Source organism: Salmo salar, chromosome 03 (assembly GCF_965601325.2).
Source record: "Salmo salar chromosome 03, fSalSal1, whole genome shotgun sequence".
Taxonomy (NCBI): Eukaryota; Metazoa; Chordata; class Actinopteri; order Salmoniformes; family Salmonidae; genus Salmo; species Salmo salar.
Window position 1 is genome coordinate 24,372,271 of NC_138293.1, and position 12,277 is coordinate 24,384,547.

General features: G+C 41.0%; 1 protein-coding gene across 1 annotated transcript in view; it reads right to left on the bottom strand.

Moving 5' to 3' along the window:
• brinp2 (BMP/retinoic acid inducible neural specific 2) overlaps window positions 1-11,252 on the bottom strand; it is a 122,663-nt gene extending 111,411 nt beyond the window's left edge. The window contains exon 1 of the mRNA XM_014190641.3: window positions 10,571-11,252. The gene's annotated coding sequence lies outside the window, so the exon portion shown is untranslated. The remainder of the gene's footprint in view (window positions 1-10,570) is intronic.
• Between the last annotated feature and the right edge of the window lie 1,025 nt (window positions 11,253-12,277).

Sequence of the window (12,277 nt, forward strand, 5' to 3'; positions counted from 1 at the left end):
TTTTATATAAGTTAAACATACACACATATATACACACACATAAACTCAGCAAAAGAAACATCCTCTCACTGTCAACTGCGTTTATTTTCAGCAAACTTAACATGTGTAAATATTTTTAGGAACATAACAAGATTGTCTCAGTTGTTCATAAACTGAAGTTCCACAGACATGTGACTAACATAAATGGAACAATGTGTCCCTGAACAAAGGGGGGTCAAAATCAAAAGTAACAGTCAGTATCTGGTGTGGCCACCAGCTGCATTAAGTACTGCAGTGCATTTCCTGTTCATGGACTGCACCAGATTTGCCAGTTCTTGCTGTGAGATGTTACCCCACTCTTCCACCAAGGCACCTGCATGTTCCCGGACATTTCTGGGGGGAATGGCCCTAGCCCTCACCCTCCGATCCAACAGGTCCCAGACGTGCTCAATGGGATTGAGATCTGGGTTCTTCGCTGGCCATGGCAGAATACTGACATTCCTGTCTTGCAGGAAATCAGCCATACTGCTCGTTCTGTGCGTGGTGGCATTGTCATGCTGGAGGGTCATGTCAGGATGAGCCTGCAGGAAGGGTACCACATGAGGGAGGAGGATGTCTTCCCTGTAACACACAATGTTGAGATTGCCGGCATGGACAACAAGCTCAGTCCGATGATGCTGTGACACACCGCCCCAGACCATGATGGACCCTCCACCTCCAAAACGATCCCGCTCCAGAGTGCAGGCCTCTGTGTAATGCTCATTCCTTCGACGAAACACGAATCCGACCATCACCCCTGGTGAGACAAAACCGTGACCTGTCAGTTAAGAGCACTTTTTGCCAGTCCTGTCTGGTCCAGTGACGGTGGGTTTGTGTCCATAGGCGACGGTGTTGTCGGTGATGTCTGGTAAGGACCTGCCTTACAACAGGCCTACAAGCTCCAGCCTCTCTCAGCCTATTGCAGACAGTGAGCACTGATGGAGGGATTGTGCGTTCCTGGTGTAACTCGGGCAGTTGTCGTTTCCATCCTGTACCTGTCCCGCAGGTGTGACGTTCAGATGTACCAATCCTGTTCAGGTGTTGTTACACGTGGTCTGCCACTGCGAGGACGATCAGCTGTCCGTCCTGTCTCCCTGTAGCACTGTCTTAGGCGTCTCACAGTACGGACATTGCAATTAATTGCCCCTTGCCACATCTGGAATCCTCATGCCTCCTTGCAACATGCCTGCGGCACGGTCACGCAGATGAGCAGGGACCCTGGGCATCTTTCTTTTGGTGTTTTTCGGAGTCAGTAGAAAGGCCTCTTTAGTGTCCTAAGTTTTCATAACTGTGACCTGAATTGCCTACCGTCTGTAAGCTGTTAGTGTCTTAATGACCATTCCACAGGTCCATGTTCATTAATTGTTTATGGTTCATTGAACAAGCATGGGAAACAGTGTTTAAACCCTTCACAATGAAGATCTGTTAAGTTATTTGGATTTTTACAAATTTTCTTTGAAAAGCAGGGTCCTGAAAAAAGGGTTGACTGGTATACAGTACCAGTCAAAAGTTCGGAGGCACCTACTCATTCAAGGGTTTTTCTTTATTTTACTATTTTCTACATTGTAGAATAATAGTGAAGACACCACAACTATGAAACACATGGAATCATGTAGTAACCAAAAAAGTTAAGCAAATCAAAATATATTTTAGATTTTGAATTCTTCATAGAAGCCACCCGTTGCCTTGATGACAGTGTACCCACATATGCTGAGCACTTGTTGGCTGCTTTTCCTTTACTCTGCGGTCCAACTCATCCCAAACCATCTTCAGGTGGGTTGAAGTCGGGTGATTGTTGAGGCCAGGTCATCTGATGCAGCACTCCATCACTCTCCATCTTGGTCAAATAGCCCTTTCACAGCCTGGAGGTGTGTTGGGTCATTGTCCTGTTAAAAAACAAATGATAGTCCCACTAAGCGCAAACCAGATGGGATGGCGTATCGCTGCAGAATGCTGTGGTAGCCATGCTGGTTAAGTGTGCCTTAAGTTCTATATAAATCACTGACAGTGTCCCCAGCAAAGCACCCCCACACCATCACACCTCCATGCTTCATGATGAGAACCACACATGCGGAGATCATCCGTTCACCTACTCTGCGTCTCACAAAAAAAATACATTTCCATCTGTCTAATGTCCATTGTTCGTGTTTCTTGGCTCAAGCAAGTCTTCTTTTTATTGGTGTCCTTTAGTGGTTTCTTTGCAGTAATTTAACCATGAAGGCCTGATTGACACAGTCTCCTCTGAACAGTTGATGTTGAGATGTGTGTCACTTGAACTCTGTAAGGCATTTATTTGGGCTGCAATCTGAGGTGCAGTTAAACCTCCACAGGATCAGTGGGTCCTCTGCGGGACGGTTGAGCTAACGTAGGCTAATGCGATTAGCATGAGGTTGTAAGTAACAAGAACATTTCCCAGGACATAGACATATCTGAGATTGGCAGAAAGCTTAAAATCTTGTTCATCTAACTGCACTGTCTAATTTACAGTAGCTATTACAGTGCAATAATACCATGCTATTATTTGAGGAGAGTGCACAGTTATGAACTTGAAAAGTTCATAAACCAATTAGGAACATTTGGGCATTCTTGCTACAAAATTTTGAACAGAAAAGCAATGGTTCATTGGATCAGTCTAAAATGTTGTACATTCACTGCTGCCATCTAGTGGCCAAAATCCAAATTGTGCCAGGGCTGGAATAATATGTTATGGCCTTTCTCTTGCATTACAAATATGATGGCATATCAGATCTAATGTGTTATATTCTCCTACATTAATTTCACATTTCCACAAACTTCAAAGTGTTTCCTTTCAAATGGTATCAAGAATATGCATATCCTTGCTTCAGGTCCTGAGCTACAGGCAGTTAGATTTGGGTATGTCATTTTGGGTGAAAATCGAAGAAAAGGCGTGGATCCTTAAGAGGTTTAACTCTAATTAACTTATCCTCTGCAGCAGAGGTAACTCTGGGTCTTCGTTTCCTGTGGCGGTCCAGCTGACGAATCTGGGTTTGGCGGATACCAGGAGAATACTACTTGCCCAAATGCATAGTGCCAACTGTAAAGTTTGGTGGAGGAGGAATGGTCTGGGGCTGTTTTTCATGGTACGGGTTAGGCCCCTTAGTTACAGTGAAGGGAAATCTTAACACTACAGCATACAAGGACATTTTAGACGATTCTGTGCTTCCAACTTTTTGGCAACAGTTTGGGGACGGCCCTTTGCTGTTTCATCATGACAATGCCCCATGCACAAAGCGAGGTCCATACAAAAATGGTGTGTCAAGATCAGTGTGGAAGAACTTGACTGGCCTGCACAGAGCTCTGACCTCAACCCCATCAAACACCTTTGGGATAAATTGGAACGCCGACTGCGAGACAGGCCTAATCGCCCAACATCAGTGATCAACCTCCCTAATGCTCGTGGCTGAATGGAATCAAGGCCCGCAGCAAAGTTCCAACATCTAGTGGAAAGCCTTCCCAGAAGAATGGAGGCTGTTATAGCAGCAAAGGGGGGACAAACTCAAAATTATTGTCCATGATTTTGGAATGAGATGTTCGACCAACAGGTTTCCACATACTTTTGGTCATGTAGTGTGTATACACACACACACACACACACACACACACACACACACACACACACACACACACACACACACACACACACACACACACACACACACACACACAAACATATTTTACTTAAAGTATAATTTTTAGATATGACTAATAATGTTACTGTTCCCACTACAACAAAATACTGAAAAAGAAAAGTCAACATTTTACAACTTCATCATCTCCAGCATCACCCCAACATCAGCATATGTGAAATTGGTGCGTTTCTATGTTTTGTAGTAAAACTCAGGAACATCATCGGTATGCAAAGTATGATTTTTACCAATTGTGAGTAGGCAATGCCTACTAATTGGTTGACGACTTCATTGGAAACACTTATCTTCCTCTTTTTTTACGTGTGGGGTGGTGCTAGAGATGATGAAGTTTGTATTTTTTTTTTAACGTTTCCTTTTAAATAATGTAATTTTGTCCTTGAAACATTTAATTAAAATACTGTACAATTCCATTCATTCCTATGGAGAATGCTCCTACTGGGCAGTGCCAATATGGCTGACCGGTGGCATCAAAGCCTCTCATTGGCCAATACATAGCATCAGCAATCCATGGTTTATATACATCATTGGTTGAGAACAAGGGTGGTGGGAGAGGAGCATGGAAGCTTGATATGGGGCTGATGCAGTACTGTTCCAATTCCTAATACCTAGAGCAGAGCACCCCAGTTCTCCGTACTCTCACTCAGTTATATTGTATGTGGTAATGGATGACAATAGCCAGTCCCCTGCTTCAAATTGCGATGGGGAAAAGGACTGCACTTACAGAAGAACAAAATGTCCACATTTTTCCTAGGTCAAATAATGAAGATACATTTTTGGACCTAGCATTCTGGTCCACACACTTTCAAGCATTTACTCAGAATTACAGTTATTTGTTATTATCACCTACTGGAAATCATAAAATTCAGTAAATTCCGCTTGGGACAGATCTTCCTCACTCGCTTGGACAATCAAAATCAAGTCAATCTGTGGGCCATCAGACCCTGCCGCCAACTGTAATGGCTTACAGCTTGTGGTCTCTGATGGCTGGCATCCTCTTAGTACTCAATTAAAATGCAGTGAAAGAAGCCTGCTGTTGGGGCTGATTGGTGGAACCTCCACCTGTGCCCAGCTGCAGCATGAATCAACTGTATCCCGGGTCGCCACCTAAGCCTGTGTCCCAAATAACACCATATTCTCTATATAATGCACTACCTTTGACAAGGGCCCATAGGGTTCTGGTGAAAAGTAGGGCACTGTGTAGGGAACAGGGTGCCATTTGGGACACATCCCTGATTGCTGCCTGGTCTCTTCTGATCCTTGACTCCTTGTCCAATAAATCCTTTTTCGCCACAGACCCTTGACCAGGATAATCTGGAATTTCCACGTTTTGATGATTGACGCCATCTTGAACATTAAAGGCTGACAAAAAAGTTATTGGTGGTATTTAAACAGTTGGGTTTTTTCAAGACACTAAACATGTCATCTTTATCAGCAGTGTAGCCTGTTTATATTACACAAATCTTGTCTTTCGTCCAACAGCAGATATTTTATAGGCTTTACTAGAACCCAATAAAACTAGGCTCCACCGCCACTGTGCTTGGATTCAAACTATATGGCCTAAGGATCTACACAACATACCACAGCCACTGTATTTGTTCACATAAAAAATTATCTTGGGGCATACATTATACTGTAAAAATGATATCAACCTTTATATGCTGGTTGCAATAACATTGAGAACTTTTCCTTTCTATAATTCAGGTTTGACTCATTAAAGCAATGGTTGTCTGCAGGCGGCCTGCGGGCCAAAATCGGCCCGTAAGTAATAACTTTTGGGGGCCAATTCTTATATTTTGGTTATATTTTAGTTTTGGGTCAAAAAAATACTGTCAAATCACCAGAAATTCAGCAATAAATAAATACATTTTAGGAAGTATTCCTACTAATAACAAAAAGAGACATAAGTGATCGTATTTCAATTTAATCAAGGGATGAAATTGTTATTTTCAAACACAATTTCTTGTGGTCAATTTAAAAAGTGTACAAATGACTTCATTATATTCCGGCCCCCGACCATCCGCTCCTAAAAAGATTTGGCCTGCAGTTGAATCTAGTTAACTTGCCCTGCGTTAAAGGATGGGGGTACTACCACCCTCATACAATCAAAGGGTTTCCACATCATCTCCCATAATGTACTGCTTTATTACATAATCTAGATACAGTGTGATAACAAAGGCCATGAACTTGTATCTAATTTAGCTATTACTGCTACTACCCTTTTCCACATGAAGAGAACTCCTCTTGACTTGGAATTTCCCATCTTTTAAATCAGATTGTTGACTGCTGAAGCGTGTCTAATGAGTGCACCCAGTATAAAATTATATAAATAGGAATTTCCTACTTAAAGCATACTGTAACTTGACTTTAATGCCTTGCTCAGGGTTAGCCTTTATACTGTACAGTCACCTCAATTGTGTTTTTCTTGTCATGGAGCTAAGGATGCTTAGCTAGTCTCTTCAGTGACCCTGAAATATCCTGATGTAGGATCTTAATCTGATCACCCTGTGTTGCAGGATAACTTTTCTGCAATGCAGGACAACTTTTCTGCAATGCAGGACATTTAAAACTTGTAATATTTTAATTTAAGTCTTCTGAAATGTGTAAAAATTTCTGACTTGATTTTCACTTATTCATTTTTTAAATAAACCCCTACAAAAATGTCCATTAATTATAATCCACATTTCCTGTTGCTGCAGGATTATTTCCTTCTATAGCAAACTGTCTCAAATTAATAGCCTGCTGTCACGACTCAGTGGCTGCATCTCAAATGGCACCTTATTCCCTATATAGTGCAATACTTTTCACCAGGGTCCACAGGGCTTTGATCAACAGTAGAGCACAATCTAGGGAATAGGATGCCATTTGGGATGCACACAGAGGCCTCGCCAACCTTTTCTAGCATGAGAGCTAATTTTTTTTAAAAGAAACATGTTGCGAGCTACAATTTTTTTCTAGCTTTCAAATAGGCACATTCTTCTCTTCTCCCCTGCAAGTCTTCCCCAGGTCCTTAGTGCGCAGGAGAAAGCAGTGCACCGTTTTCTGTCAATATAGCTGGTAGAATAATGGTTGATAAACAACTCCATAAAATATGTAATTTTCCTCCCCAAATTCTGTTTTATATTTTCCTAAATTATGTTCTCAGTTTTATTTTTCCTGGCTTTAGCTTTATTGTTTTTCACTCTCAAAATTGCAGTTGTTCATAGAGAAAAAATGAAATTGTATATTCTGAGAGTCCATGTCAATGCTTAAATCAGAAGGCAATTTTTGTAGGTCTCGAAGAAAACATTTTTTTTTTTAGATTTGAGTGTAATTCCCCTATAATTCTGCATCTGGCCCTTTAATTGATAATCTAGCTAGTGGGGAATATGCTGCCTAATGTGCCGGTCTGGGACGGTTCTGTACTGATGCTGCTCATTGCATAGAAAAGTTAGCAAATAATAGATATAAATTATATACTTACTCATGATATACTTCTGCCAGGTAAGCCTACTTTGCAGTTCAAATTTAATTGAGAAGGTTTTGGGGAAAATATTTCTGTCAACCCACATGCGGTTATCACATCAACTGGCTACACACGATAGACAAACATCCACACCACACACAGACAGGGGCAATATAAACTGGAAATTAATTGGCAGATAGCCACTATTAGCTTAAAAAGCTAAACCTAACCAGGTTGGGGTAATGTCAATGTTCCGTTAACTAGATAGTAGCAAGTAGTTTCTGATACTTAGATTTGTTTATGACAGTTTGCGGTGGAAAACATGCATGTCCTTTCAGAATTGTTTGGCGAGCTACTCAAATGTGGGCTGCAAGCTACTGGTAGCTGTTGGAGACCCCTGGGATAGAATATGCAGTGCTACTGCATCCATTGCATATTCCAGTCCATATTTTCTGTTGTATCAGTCTGGCATTGTTTTTGTCTTGAGTGCTTTAATAATTAACCAAGATTGATCGATCGACATCAAAAGACATCAAAAGCCTGTCAGCCATTTTCACTTTCAAATGATTAAAACACACTTGAGTTTTATACTTTCACTGCACACCATTTTATCTACGGGTAAAACAATGCATATATATTCTACTCCAAAGTCCTCAGTCAGCTCTGAACTCATATTGACATGCATGCTTTCTACACTGCATGCATGAGTAAGTTAAAAGGGAGCGCTCTCTGTGTGAAAGTCAGGAAATGGAGAGAGGTTATTAGGGGAAGGCTTGGTAATTCAACTTGTGAATTTAACATTTAATTAAACATGCAAACCAGTCAAACAAATTATGCTTTTTAACTTAGCAGGCTGCATAAGCAATAATATGGGGAACAAATTAAGATGGAAAAATTCCTCATCAATGAATAAATTAGAATGATTGACACTCTCTCCTAACTGTGCCATATATTTGGGTATAAGATAGTATATTTTTCACTCTTTGTGGAACAGAGTTGGCGTACAATAGCCCTACACGTTGAGATCAGCCCAAGTTTCTCCTCTCTTCTGTCCATCTCATTTTCAACAGCTCTCCATCCTTCAATCTCAATTATGGAAATGTAATCAATGACCCAAACTTCCCTGGGCACAAATGATTGCTAAAAGGTGGGGAAGACTATTATCATGTCCGCACAGATGTTCTTGGCAAGTGATTTGGCTGTGCTGATATGGTTCTACTACAGAGAGAAATGGCACCCTGTTCCTGTTACAAGGCACTACTTTTGACCCTAAAAGGAATAGGGTACCATTTGGGACACAACGAGAGACTGGTTCCATTCCACTTTGAATCAGCAGCTTCAATCTGGGAAATAAGATCTCCAAATGAAAATCCAGCTGTACTACTGCTAGGCCTAGGCATATACTGTATTGAGTTTGCCTTGGCTACTGATCAATGTTTTATTCATTTAGGAGCACTACATTTTTACCGCACACACATACACACACACACGTCATGTGGTATCCCATCTACTCACATAGCCTACTGTAGTTAGATAACTTGCTTCATGGTGCACCAAAGAGTGCTGCAAATAAAAAATAACATTAAACTAGGTCAAGATAGTACAAATGGTACATTTCTGCAGCATAACCTTTACGGCTCAGAGGGATTAAATCGCCACTGACAGTAACATTGAAAATCAATGAATTTGGTTTGGATGTCAAGTCAAATGAATCTCTGCTGTGATAATGCTCAATAATTGAGATCAATGCATTTACTTAAACATTGCACATGTCCCGTTCTAAAAATCCTCTTTATCATTCTCTAAGAGAGTTCAGCCAAGCATCATACATGTTTCAGACCGCATTTAAAAAAAGAGTGATCTCAAGAATAGCTTAGTGCTGGAGGCAGATCAGCTAAATGTTGTGTGGTACTATGCTCCCTCTGTAGGTGAGAAAAAGCAGTAAAACTGTCAAGAATCTGCTTCTCCCTTCCCAACTGCTGGAAGACGAGGGTGGTGAGCAGCTAAAAGTCTCTCCACAGGGAATTTTAAAAAGCAGACTAGTTGTAACTACTTATTGTAGCAAGCCCCTGATATTCATATACTTATGTTCAATAAAAGCAGGCAGGAAATAGAGGACAAGACAGACAACCTCCCTCAGAGAGACATTGTTGTAAAGAAACAAGGAATATTTTTCTAGTAAATGTGTTCATTTTGATAACATTGTATATTTATGTTCTCAACAATGCCCATATCCCACCCCTTAGTGAATAAAATACCAAATAAAAGTAATTGGAGAGAGACTTATTTCATCACTGTTTATAAATACTTATAACAATCAAGCACCAGGAATCCGCTATTCAAATACAAATCGCACAGAACCAACAGCTTAAAAAAATACACTGAAGCAGCTTACACATTTTCCTCAACGGATTAGATAGAAAGAAAGCTGCTTTATATTTGGTGAAATATTGCATTAAATACCCCCTCCAATTGAAATGTCAGCATGATTCTAGTCTACCAAAATCACGTGCAAAGAGGATTCATGAACATATGTAAAACAATAGACTGATTGCTCACACTAATGTCCAGTTCTGTCCTCCTACAGTGGTAGTGCTGCCTGTGGCCTTTGACGAGCACAAATACTTTGAGACACATGGCCATATCAAGAGGGAAGCACTGACCTACACACTGCCTCTTCCTTTCCTTCCACCATGCGCAGGCAGTTATCCAAGGTTCACACAGCGAGGAGGCAAACCCATGCAGTGAACAACAAAGCTGTGGGGTGGTTTTGTTAAATCTCTCAAGCATTGTTCTTGAGGTGCTATATTTAAAATGACTGGCTGAAGAATTCTCACTTGACCAGAAAGTTAAAGCACTGGGCATCTCATGTTTTGAAGGCACTTTCAATGATTTTGCAGCAATCTCCTGAATCTCTCTCTCCTCTGATCCATTATCGTACCCTAAGCCTAAGGCAGGGAGAGATCTGGACTGAGTAAGCCTAGTTGGAGATGCTTACGAACTGAATGCAAATTCACAGAGGAGCATGTATAAAACATAATATTCACAAATCCTCTGCTGAATATAGTAGCCTATGCACATCAAAATTCATGCGTCATAGGCTATAGGGGACACCCCCATTGATATGAGCTGTTTTAAATAACCAGAAAACTGCACACAAATAAAACAAGATAATAATTCAGCATCATAACACCAGAGTAATAATTTAAGGAGATAATTTAAGAGTAAACTATGCGAACGCCTGAAGTAAAAAAATAAATGACAGGTTGATAATGAATGTACAACTTCTTTGGATAAAAACACAAAATCAAACTACTAACTCAACATTATTAATAATACACACCAGCCAGGTCACTGTGCAAATAATATCAATACTCAGGCACTCTAAAGCACATTACAAATTGATATAGAAGCAAGGCAAGCAATAGCAATGGCATCTCACCCAGAGTGTGAAGGGGATCCTGTTGTCTCTTTCGTTGTGCGTGTATCCTACCAACTAGTGAAGGTTGTCAAGATGTTTACAGTCTTCAGACAAACTGGTGGAATGCAGCCAGCAGCTGACCGACAGCCTCCAGTCCCTGATTCACTTGCCGCTTCCAACAGGCAAGTTACAGAGTCGCTTATTATAGGATAATCCAGGCATTGTCCTCTCACTGCTATGGCCAAGTTAGTCAATGTTGGTTGCAAGTTGGGGTCCAAAGGTGCCCCTATAACACTGTCAAGTCCACAACAATACAGTGTATATTTAGCTTGAGATAATCAGCTGAGACCAAAAATAGTCACACCCCAAAAAATATTTTTAAACTAAGGATGCATCTAAGATTTCAGAAATAGGAAACAGCAAGATACAAGTCAAAGGTGCCAGTGTCCCCCATGCCTCCAGGTCTTAATGATAATATATAGTGTAGCAGTCAGAAGAACCAGAATAAAATCCACACAATTTCTCTTCTTTTCCTTTTAGGCAACTCTCCCTTCAGTAAAGAGCCCGCACCTGCTACCAAAGCAGAGAAATACAATTTACACCATTTTCTGTGAGCCACACAGCTAAGCCTCAGCTGCCCCTGTTACAGTCATCACTCACTCTCAAGCCCAGCACTTCGGATGAGCCCTGGACTGACGATTGCTCTTGCTCAAAGTCTTTCAGGAACACATCTCTTTGCTCTGCAAACCGACTCTTGTTGCCACGCCTCCTAGACCGTGATTGGTTGAGCTGAGCTCAGAGCAAAGTACAGGGAGGAGGGGTCGATAATGCTATGTGGAAGGAAGGAGAGGGACATGAGAAGAGGAGAGAGAGTGGGGAAATGGTAGGCTGGGGGTTGGGGAAGCAGAGGAGAGGATATACAGAGCTCTGCAAGCCTGAAGGGACAGCCTGGCTAATGAAAGAGAAATGCTTCTCCCAATACTTTAGCCAAATTTGTGTGTTGCAAATTTGTTGGGACTACTGGCAAACTGAATTCATACTGACAAAGTCCCTAGTTTCTGAAGAGATACAGGTAACTGCCAAAATAAAGAAAACACCAACATAAAGTAGGGCATTGGGCCAAGATGAGCTGCCAGAACGGCTTCAATGCACCCTCGCATAGATTATACAAGTGTCTGGAAAAGGGGTTGGAACAAATTATTTTCCAAGTTCTGAACCAGTTCGAACCCCCCAAAAAGTGCCGGTTTAGAACGTTCCTTTCTCTTCCTTTTAAAACCTCTGAAATTCCTAGTACTAAAAAAATCATATTAGAATCCAATAGAAAATCCTATCAGATTTTAGAACCTATCCTATAGGATTTTATCCTAGGGGATAGAATCCTATAAAACCTATCCTATTGGGATTTTATCCTATAAAACTTGTTCCAAAATCTAATATGTTTTTTTTCAATTGGATTCTTGTATTGAAATCCTATAGGACTGGTTCCAAAATCTGATTGGATTGAATCACTCCCATATTGTGGTGGTGTGTTGAAGAGGTTGAGAACCTCAGGGAATTACCGCTAGTGTAAGTAGGCAAAGAGATGGAGACACGAGAGAAAGACTGTTTCTCAGTTTACTGGTATTCAACCATATTTAGCTGTGAGATTATCCAATAAAGCTACATTACTTTAGATTATTTGCGCAAATTTCCTGCACGTGGACAGTATGTGTTACTAAACTACACAAC